The following is an 11,601-nucleotide window of genomic DNA, read 5'->3' as shown; positions in this document are numbered from 1 at the left end:
ACCTTTTGGAAGATTGTAATTTTTTCAGGTTATCTGCAAATGTAATGGGACAAAAAAATATTTCTAATAGTAACAAATTCCCAGGCATTGTTAATTCAGGGTTTGGGCTGCCTTCATTCATAGATTTAGGAAATGATAAATTTCAACTGGAGTCTAATGAAAGTAACATGCAATGTTCTTCATATCCAAGTTCATGGTCTCCCCTCCCCACACTTCTATCCACAGATCCTTTAGGGGTCGGTCCATAGAGCCTGTGCACTGCTAGGGCCCAGGGCACTTGTTCAACATGTGAAGTGAATAAACTCAATGCAGTAACAAACACAGTGGGATTCTAAACATCTGAATATCATCCACAAGCTATTTTTATACTTGCTAAGCACAGTCTGGTCATTTCTAAACACTGTTTGATGTAATTTTTGCAAAGATGTTGAAGATGCTGCCAGATACACAGGATGGTAGCAGGAAGCTGGCAATTCCAACTGTGCAGAAAGGACACTCTCCAGCATCACCAAAGTTATCAAAAAATTCCCTGAGTAAGGAAGTCAAGTAAAGCTAATATTTTGTATGCTTAGTGGAGAGCAACAGAAACACATTTTACAACTTACAAGCACAAGACTGCAGTGGAAAAGCTCATCAAAATTCTCAACCTTGGACCAGTGTAAAACACAAAGGCAAATTTCATGATAAACATGCAACAGTCTTTTCTGGTAAGCTTAGTCAAAATCCATATCTTCATTCTCCTGAACATCTGAAGTGGAAAACAGTTACATAAATAAATCACGTACTTTTCTAGTTTTTATATGAGTGCTTAGAATTGAATGGACCTCTGAATTAACACCCTTTTGTGTACTCACCTTTTTTTTTTTTTTTTTTTAAGAGAGAGAGAGCTCGAGTGGGGGAGAGGGGCAGAGGGAGAGAGAGCGAGAATCTTAAGCAGGCTCCATGCTCAGCTCGGAGCCCAAAGTGGGGCTCAACCCCACAACCCTGGGGTCATGAGCCAAAATCAAGAGTCAGAAGCTCAACCAACTGAGCCACCCAGGTGCCCCCAAAATATATGTATATTCTTTTTTTTTTTTTTTTTTTTGGAGAGAGAGAGTGCTTGTGAGTAAAAGTGGGGGAGAGGTAAGAGAGAGAGGGAGAGAGAATCCTAAGAGGTTCCATGCCAAGTGTGGAGCCCAAAGTGGGGCTCAAACCCACAACCATGAGATCACAACCTGAGCTGAAATCAAGGATCAGATGCTCAACCAACTGCACCATCCAGGCACCCCTTACTCACTTCTGGGCTATTCTACTATAGATTACTGTACCCTCAAATAAGGGAGTCAAGTAACTTATGGACAGCCTCCAGTGGTCTAAGAACAAAATACTAAATTTATTTTTAAGGCCAACTCACTGTGCGTTTTTTTTCTTTAATTTAAAACCACTTCATTCTCAAAGTAGCAGTCACATGTACTAGAATTGAATGATGTTAGGGGAAACTGTATAACTGATTTAGCACACAGTCCCATCTTCTAAGACATTGGTGCCTACAATACAACCCTTTTCCTTAGGGAAAACATAAAAACTTTTCATTTGGCTTGACCCTATCTTATATTACTTTTGGGTTATTTAAAATAGGACAGACCTGGGGTGTCTGGGGGGCTCAGTCGGTTAGGTGTCTGACTTCGGCCCAGGTCATGATCCCACGCTTCATGGGTTCGAGCCCCGCCGTTGGGCTCTGTGCTGACAGCTCGGAGCCTGGAGTCTGCTTCGGATTCTGTGTCTTCCTCTCTCTCTGTCCCTCCCCTGCTTGCACCCTTTCTCTCAGTCTCCCAAAAAAAAATATTAAAAAAATGTTTTTTTAATAATAAAAAATAAAATAGGACAGACCCGCCCGAATAGACATTTTTCCAAAGAAGACATATGGATGGTCAATGGACACATGGAAAGATGCTCAACATCACTCATCACCAGGGAAATGCAAATCATAATCACAATGAGATATTACTCCACACAAGTCAGAATGCTGGCATCAAAAAAGACAAGAAATAATAAGTGTTGGCAAGGTGGAAAAAAGGGAACCCTCACAAACTGTTTGTAGGAATGTGAATTGGTACAACCACTAAGAAAAACAGTATGCAGTTTCCTCAAAAAAGTAAAAATAGAAATACCATATGATCCAGTAATTCCACTACTGGGTATTTACCTAAAGAAAATGAAAACACTAATTGGAAAAGATATATGCACCCCTATGTGTATTTCAACAATATCTGCAATGGCCAAGATAAGGCAGCAACCTAAGTGCTCACTGATAGATGAAGATGTGAGATATATATATATATATATATGTGTATATATGTGTGTATATATATATATATACGTATATATATACACATATATATATACGTGTGTATATATATATATATATATATATATTATTTTTGAGAGATCAAGAATCAGAGCATGAGCAGGGGAAGGGCAGTGAGAGAGGGAGACACAGAATCTGAAGCAGGCTCCAGGCTCTAAACTGTCAGCACAGAGCCCAATGCAGGGTTCAAACCCACGAACCGTGAGATCATGACCTGAGCCGAAGTCAGATGCTTAACCGACTGAGCCATCCAGGCGCCCCAAAGATGTGAAATATAAACAGACACACACAACACACACACTGGAATATTACTCAGCCATAAAAGAATTAAAAAAGAGATCCTGCCATTTGTGACAACATGGATGGACCTAGAGGGTATTATGCTAAGTGAAACACGTCAGACAAAGAAAAATACATGATTTCACTTATATGTGGAATCTAAAAAAACAAACAATAAACCAGAAACAGATCCATGAATACAGAGAACAAAGTGGTGGCTGCCAGAGGGGCAGGGGTTGGGTGGAAAGACAAAATGCGTGAAGGAGGGTGGGAGACATAAGCTTCCAGATTATATAATGAATAAGTCATGGGGGGTAAAATATACAGCATAGGGAATATAGTCAATGGTACTGTGATAGTGTTAGTGACAAATAGTAGCTAAGCTGTGGTGGGCATAGCATAATGAATAGAGTTGTGGAATCATGACGTTGTACACCTGCAACATTGTGTATCAATTATACATCAATTAAAAAAGGTAAGATAGACCCGTAGTTCTATTCTTGACATTATTCAGTATCATTCTTTTGGACAAATTAGAATAATTTTTTCCTTGAGGATGCAAGCTGGTGCAGCCACTCTGGAAAGCAGTTTGGAGGTTCCTCAAAAAACTGAAAATAGAACACCCTACGACCCAGCAACTGCACTACTAGGCATTTATCCACGGGATACAGGTGTGCTGTTTCAAAGGGACACATGCACCCCAATGTTTATAGCAGCACTATCGACAATAGCCAAAGTATGGAAAGAGCCCAAATGTCCATCAACGGATGAATGGATAAAGAAGATGTGGTTGGTATACACACACACACACACACACACACACACACACACACACACACACAATGGAGTATTACTCGGCAATCAGAAAGAATGAAATCTTGCCATTTGCAACTACGTGGATGGAACTGGAGGGTATTATGCTAAGTGAAATTAGAGAAAGACAAATATCATATGACTTCATTCATATGAGGACTTTAAGGGACAAAACAGATGAACATAAGGGAAGGGAAACAAAAAGAATATAAAAACGGAGGGGGACAAAACAGAAGAGACTCATAAATATGGAGAACAAACAGGGTTACGGGAGGGGTTGTGGGAGGGGGGATGGGCTAAATGGGTAAGGGGCACTAAGGAATCTACTCCTGAAATCATTGTTGCACTAGATGCTAATTTGGATGTAAATTAAAAAAAAAAAAAATTAAAAAAAAGACACAAATTAACTTGCCCAAGATTAAAAAAAAAAGAATAATTTTTTCTTGCTTCATTATGTCTTCAAAGTTGTGCCTAAAGAACACCCTACTTCCCTCTCTAAATATTTAAATTATTAGATTTTGCCTCACTGAGTAAAATTATTCCCCTATGAAGATTTGTCATTATTTAACTTTTCCTTAAACTTTTTTTTTATTATTATTATTTTTTAACATTTATTTATTTTTCAGACAGGGAGAGACAGAGCATGAACGGAGGAGGGTCAGAGAGAGAGGGAGACACAGAATCTGAAACAGGCTCCAGGCTCCGAGCTGTCAGCACAGAGCCCGATGCAGGGCTCGAACTCACAGACTGCCAGATCATGACCTGGGCCGAAGTCGGACGCTTAACCGACTGAGCCACCCAGGCGCTCTGACTTTTCCTTAAGCTTCTAATGATAGTTTGCAACTTTTGTTAAAGATTCCCTTAACATCCATATGTTTTTTCTTTAAGAAAGCACGTTAAGGTAGCATGATATATTAAGCAGTACCATTATAATTACTATACTAATGATAATGAGCACTGTATTCAACGATTACTTATTTATTAGGTAAGTCTGTCCTGCAGGGCTAAACAAACATAATAATATGTCCCAGCTTGCGAGTAGCTGGTAATCTTATTAGAAAGGCAAGAGCTACATCTGAAATAATTTTCCAAATTACAGAAAGCATTATCAATAAGCAAGAAAATAAACATACTAGCATGGGTATTTACAGTAAAATTAAGTCCCTTTTATTATTAGTTGATATACCAAGACACATGAGATAATAAAAACTGTAATAGCAGCTAACATTTACTACTGGCCTTCCCTCTGCTAGGCGTTTCACACAGTTCTAACCCTTCTAACACAGTCCTGCCAGGTACGCACTATTATCTCTATTTTTACAGAGAATATAAGATGCTTGCCCAACACTGCAGAGTTTGTAAGTAGCAAGACAGAGGTTTGAACTCAAATCTCTAATTCCCAAGAGATACTGCTTCTCATCTCTGTGGGTGGAAACATGATTTTTGGAAGGTTCAATTTCTAGAAATGTTTCCCATACCAAAAGATAGCAGTCGAGAATCTTAACATTTTCTCCCACGGCAAAAAAACCTCACTATTCCATCAATGAAAATTCTACAATTAAAAAAAATTTTTCATATATATACAGTATATGTATATATACAATTTCATATATATACTGCAAATACCCATGTATGTGTGTTTATATATACACATACACAGACTTCCCGGTAATTCATCATGCATATCAGACCTCTTGTTTTTTAAAAGTCAATGTTTCATATGTTACCATTGCCACAGAGCCCTCCTTTCTTACCCAACTCCACCCCCAACACCTGGAAGGTCTAGAGGAGCTCAGCTATCAAACAGAAATATGAGTCACAAGTGAGAGCCACATATGATTTAAAATTTACTAGTAGCCATATTTTTAAGTATAATTAATTTTAATATATTTAGTCCATAATATCAAAAAATATTTTGACTAAATGGCAAATATTAATATAAATACATTAATAAAATATTTTAATTTTTAACCATTCAAGATGTAATTAATATAAAACAAATTAGATATTCTACGTCATTTTTTTCAGACAAAGTCTTTAAATCTTTTTTTTCAACATTTATTTATTTTTGGGACAGAGAGAGACAGAGCATGAACGGGGGAGGGGCAGAGTGAGAGGGAGACACAGAATCGGAAACAGGCTCCAGGCTCTGAGGCATCAGCCCAGAGCCCGACGCGGGGCTCGAACTCACGGACCGCGAGATCGTGACCTGGCTGAAGTCGGACGCTCAACCGACTGCGCCACCCAGGCGCCCCGACAAAGTCTTTAAATCTTACAGTACATCACAACTGGTGCCAGTCATGGCTCAAGGGTTAATAGCCATATATGGCTAGTGGTCACCATATTGGACAGTCCCAATCTACAGACTTCTGTAGAATTTAGTTAAGGTAAAACACTTGCTTACAGGGCCATTTTCCCCTTGTTAGCTCTTGTGGATAGCCACAAAGTGGAACTTTTAAGAACAGCTATAGTGATAGGAATAATATTTACCCTAATTATTTACATAGGGTTTCCTGGAGGTTTTGCCAATTTTTTTTTATGCAACAGGTGAAGGGAAGGGAGTTGCCACAGCCCTTATTTTCACCAGAATATAACCCTGCCCACCATACATACATGTGCAGATTTAATTTGAAACAGGAAAAAAGTTGATCATTAAATATCAGTTCCAAAGATAACCCTAGTCTAGCCATTGAGCTGAAATAATCCTAATCTTCTAAGAAACAAAGTTAAATTTTACATGCTTCTCACATATTTAAATACCTTAATATATGTTTCTAAAAATAAGTTATTTCTGGCTCAGTGGGTAGAGCATGCAACTCTTGATCTCAGGGGTTGTGAGTTCAAGCCCCACGTAGAGCTTACTAAAAAAATAAATAAAATAAAAATAAGTTATTTCTGTTTGTGTCAAATGACCATAATTATTACATGGGGAAAAAAATCCAAAAATTATGTGAGAATAAAAGCAAGCAATTTGCTAAAAGGAAACTAAAGCTGATGCTGAGAGCTTCTGGATCAGGTATCCTCACAGAAGCCTCACATCTGGCTCACATGCCCATTTTTATAAACCAGGAACCAAGACTTGCTCTTGGCCCGTGGTTCTCTAGCACCTGGGAGGTTGTTAAAAGTGTGAATTCTTGGGCCCATTCCAGACCTACTGGATCGGGAACCCAGGGGGCGTTAAGCCGTCTGGGTAATTCTAATGCACACTCAAGTTTGAGAACCACTAGATCAACATGGAACTGGTACTTAAACCATCTGTTTAACTCCAAAAGTTGTGTACTTTTTAGAAGTTTTTTGTTTTTGTTTCTGGTGGGAAGGGGTTGGGAATATCTGCGTGTGTGTGTGCATGTGTGTAGTAAAATACACATAACATAAAATTTACCATGTTAACTATTTAAAAAATATTTTTTTAATGTTTCTATTTATTTTTGAGACAGAGAGAGACAGAGCATGAGCAGGGGAGGGAGAGAGGGGGGAGACACAGAATCTGAAGCAGGCTCCAGGCTCTGAGCTGTCAGCACAGAGCCTGATGCGGGGCTCCAACTCACGGAGTGTGAGATCATGACCTGAGCTGAAGTCGGACGCTCAACCGACTGAGCCACTCAGGTGCCTCCCGCATGTTAACTATTTTTAAGTGTATCGTTCAGTAGTATCAAGTCCATTCACATTGTTGTGCAACCATCTCCACCACCCATCTCCAGAAGTCTTCACCTGGAAAACCAGAAACTCTGTCACCCATTTGACACTAATTCTTCATTCCGCTTTCCCTCCAGCCCCAGGCAACCACCACTGTCCTCTCTGTCCCTATGAATTAGACTCCTCTAGGCATCTCATAAAAATGGAATCTAGAAGTAGAATCTAATTTCACTCAACCCCTACAGCCGCAGAAAAGTTTGGAAAGTACAGAAATTTCTAAAGAGGAAAATGAAAATCACTTATGATACCACTGCCTAGAGGTGACTGCTAGGGACTGAACTGTTGTCTCTTGCCAAGCTGGTGTTTGAAACCCTAACCCTCTGTATGACTGTGTTTGTATGAGGTAACTGAGGTTAAATGAGGTCATAATGGTAGGGCCTTAATCTGATAAGGCTGGTGTTTTTATAAGAGGAAGAGATACTGGAGCTCCCATGAAGACGCAGTGAGAAAACAGCAGTCTGCAAGCCAGGGAGAGGGCCCTGCCCAGCGATCAAATTGGCCGGCACCCAGATAGATGCTGGACTACCCAGCCTCCAGGACTGTGAGAAAATAAACTTCGGTTGTTTAAGCCACCCATCAGCCTATGGTATTTTGTTACGGGCTCTGGAGCTGACTAATGCCGTGGAACATGGTTTTTCAGTCTTTTTCTTTAGTACATTTTTATTTTTTAGGTATATTTTTATACTTAAATGAAATCAAAGCCCATATGCCTTTTTTCACTTTCCCAGCATTTTCTAAATCTTGTGTTCTGCAGAATTGTGTTCAGCAGGACCTTAATTTTTGGAAACTGGGTTTTAAAGTGACGTCAGGTTTCTGCTGCTAAATTCTCAGAGGATCTTCTATACTAAACTGGGAATGTCAAGATGGGCATCTGTTAGATTTGGGGAGGGAAGGAGGAAATTCTGTATTATATCTCCTGCTGTTCTGATCAAAGTATACTACTGGACAGCTAATAGGAATTTCAAGGGGGCAATGCCCAGTTTTGGAAGGAAATACTGGCTGACAGGAGCAATTCACTTCAGGGAAAAAGTTCATTTCATTTCCTAAAGGGACCATTCATTTATTCATTGTTAGCAGATTAGTCTAATGAAACACTGCTTTAATATTACTTTTTATAATAACTTTTATTATTTTTTCAATTTTTAAAAGTTTATTTAGAGAGAGAGAGGCAGAGAGGGAGAGAAAGAATCCCAAGCAGACTCCATGCTGTCAGTGAAGAGCCCTGCGTGGGGCTCAATCTCATGAACTGTGAGATCATGACCTGAGCCGAAACTGTCTGACGCTTAACTGACTGAGCCACCCAGGCAGGCGCCCCTATAATAATTTTAAAAAGCAGTGATAGCTGACACCCAAATGGGTTAGGCACTATATAAATCTTTATACGATGATCTCACTTTATCCTTACAAACTTCCTCTGAAAGGTAAATTCTCAATCCAGAGGGAGAAACTGGGCACATTCCCTCAGAGAGGTTATATAATTTACTCAAGACAGCACAGAAAGGGGGCGCCTGGGTGGCTCAGCCGGTTAAGCGACTTTGGCTCAGGTGAAGTCGCCTGTGAGTTCAAGCCCCGAGTCGGGCTCTGTGCTGACAGCTCAGAGCCTGGAGCCTGCTTAGAATTCTGTGTCTCCCTCTCTGCCCCTCCCCCACTCATTCTCTGTCTTCCTCTCTCTCTCTCTCTCTCTGTCAAACATAAATAAACATTAAAAAAGAAAAAAAAAGCACAGAAAGGAGAAGAGCAAGGGTTGGAACTCCAATCTGTCTGGTTCCAAAGCTATTATTTATCACAATAGTCTTTTCTTTTTAGGTCTTGTTTGAAAACCTTTATGATTTTGAATATGTAAAGGAAAAATTCATCTACTTTGACCTTGCATTTAGTGCCTTTCACAAACTGATCCCAAAGTCCCTTCCCAGCTGTCCTTTTTTTTTCTTTTACAGACTTCTAACTTCATCAGAGAACTTTCCTGTCCTGCCCCTTTCTTACACTCCTCACCTAATTTAGTTCTTTCCCACCTAAATTTCTCTGCTTATGCCATCTTTCATGGTCAACAAATCCCTTTAGGCTCCAGTTCAAATTCCATTTCCTATCTGTAAACCTTGACTGCTCTTTCTTATGCTCCACATCCATCAAGAAAGCCCCTTGGTTATACTTCCAAAATAGATCCAGAATCCTCCACTGTCTACCTCCACTGTCATCCCCCTAATACAAATCATCATCATATCCCATCTGGTCTCTCTGCTTTCACTCTTTTACTCCCTCCAATCTATTCTCATCCCAACCTCCTGAGTAGTCCTTTTAAAACATAAGCCGAAACCCTCCAATGAATCCTCATTTTCCTCACTATAAAAAACGAAATCCTTTTCTGTGCTCAGCTGTGAAAACCTGCAATGCCCTACACGATGGCTCTCCCTGTCTCCACCCCTCACCCCCAATTCTATCCTTTGCTGACTTGCCATGCCTTGAACTCACCAGGCATGCTCATGTCTCGGCCCTTTGCGCTGGCTGCTCTCTGCCTGGAATGCTGTGCCTTTGGATATCCTCAGGCTTGCCTCTTCCTTCAAGTTTCTGCTCAGTTGATCATGACCTACCATGACCACCTTCCCATCCCCCAGCACTCTACACTTTCCTTAACTTGCTTTATCCCTGCCTCCCCGCCCCCCCTCCCCCCATTACTTACTACAGTGCTTATCTAGGTTTATAGTCTGTTTTCTCACCAGAGCAGGGCCTTGGTCTTTTGCTCATTGAGGGATCTGGGAGTCTAGAATGGCACCCGGCACAAATTAGATGCTCAGTTGATTGCTGAATGAATGAATGGATGGATGTTCTCACACACTTTAATCAAAGGCTCTCTTTTGCTCTCACTTGTGCTACTCACTTGGTACTTACCATATACTGTTGTGTATTTTTCTGGGTGCCCCTATTATCCAACTAGCTAGATTATGTATTCCTATAACCTCCAAGTGCTCTGTATGAAATTAGCATTTAACAAATATTTGATGATGAAATATCAGTGTAGTGCCTTTTTCTTTCAGAGTAGACACAGTAATATTTTTAAAAATATTCATTTTTGACATTCTGCTTAGAAAAGAAACACTCTAGGAGGAAATTTTAGAAGAAAAATAGAAGAAAAATTTAGAATATATAATTTTTAATTAATTTAATTTTTTTAAATGTTTATTTATTGTTGAGAAAGAGAGAGTGAGAGAGCACGCAGGCACAAGTGGGGGAGGGGCAGAGACAGAGAGGGAGACACGGAATCGGAAACAGGCTCCAGGCTCTGAGCTGTCAGCACAGAGAGCCCGATGCGGGACCCGAACTCAGGAACAGCGAGATCATGACCTGAGCTAAAGTCAGACGTTCAACTGACTAAGCCACCCAGGCGCCCCTAAATTAATTTTAAAAGGATGAAGTATTTTCTACACACACACACACACACACACACACACACACACACACCCCAAATCCATGTCATGCTCTGAAAAGAAAATATTTGCTTAGTGACTTTCATCTTTCATGGCATCTTATAACCTGAAGACATTCTTGAGAGTCAAGCACAAGGTAATGTTTTGATAGTTAGGTAATATGAAACACAGAACATATTTAAAAAAATTTTTTTAACGTTTATTTATTTTTGAGACAGAGAAAGACAGAGCATGAACGGGGGAGGGTCAGAGAGAGGGAGACACAGAATCTGAAACAGGCTACAGGCTCTAAGCTGTCAGCACAGAGCCCGATGCGGGGCTCAAACTCACAGACCGCGAAATCATGACCCAAGCCGAAGTCGGCCGCTTAACCGACTGAGCCACCCAGGCACCCCCAGAACATATTTTAAATGATAGTTACGAGTTGGGAATTTATGCAACATGTGACAAAAATAAAAGGTTAATGTCACGTAGGTTTTATGTCACAATTTTTGATCTAATAATAGAAAGTTCTAGCTGGGGGGTATTTAACTCATGAAGAAAATGCGTTTTAAAAAACAACTTACCTATATTCACATTATGCAGGTATTTATTTATTTTTTTTTAATTTTTTTTTTCAACATTTATTTATTTTTGGGACAGAGAGAGACAGAGCATGAACTGGGAGAGGGGCAGAGAGAGAGGGAGACACAGAATCGGAAACAGGCTCCAGGCTCTGAGCCATCAGCCCAGAGCCTGACGCGGGGCTCGAACTCACGGACCGCGAGATCGTGACCTGGCTGAAGTCGGACGCTTAACCGACTGCGCCACCCAGGCGCCCCATATGCAGGTATTTAAAGTGTTCGTTTACATGAACATTTGAGCCTATCTCTCTATATTGTGCATGTTGTGTTGCATATCCAACGTGTGTACTTCTGAAAAACAGTTTAGACAGCTTTCTAAATAAGCTGCAGACGGGCGCCTGTGTGGCTCAGTCGGTTAAGCATCTGACTTTGGCTCAGGTCATGATCTCCCAGTTGGTGGTTTTAAGCCTCACGTCAGGCT

The 11,601-nt window shown here is 40.3% G+C and overlaps 1 protein-coding gene across 1 annotated transcript in view; it reads right to left on the bottom strand.

Moving 5' to 3' along the window:
- The window catches only part of BICRAL (BICRA like chromatin remodeling complex associated protein), a 67,868-nt gene extending 58,010 nt beyond the window's left edge, over positions 1 to 9,858 (bottom strand). Inside the window, exon 1 of the mRNA XM_040473530.1 lies at positions 9,853 to 9,858. The gene's annotated coding sequence lies outside the window, so the exon portion shown is untranslated. The remainder of the gene's footprint in view (positions 1 to 9,852) is intronic.
- Positions 9,859 to 11,601: the final 1,743 nt, after the last annotated feature.

This window comes from Herpailurus yagouaroundi, unplaced genomic scaffold (assembly GCF_014898765.1).
Source record: "Herpailurus yagouaroundi ecotype Mexico unplaced genomic scaffold, PumYag 139, whole genome shotgun sequence".
Lineage (NCBI taxonomy): Eukaryota > Metazoa > Chordata > Mammalia > Carnivora > Felidae > Herpailurus > Herpailurus yagouaroundi.
This window is presented reverse-complemented; position numbering and strand designations above follow the sequence as displayed.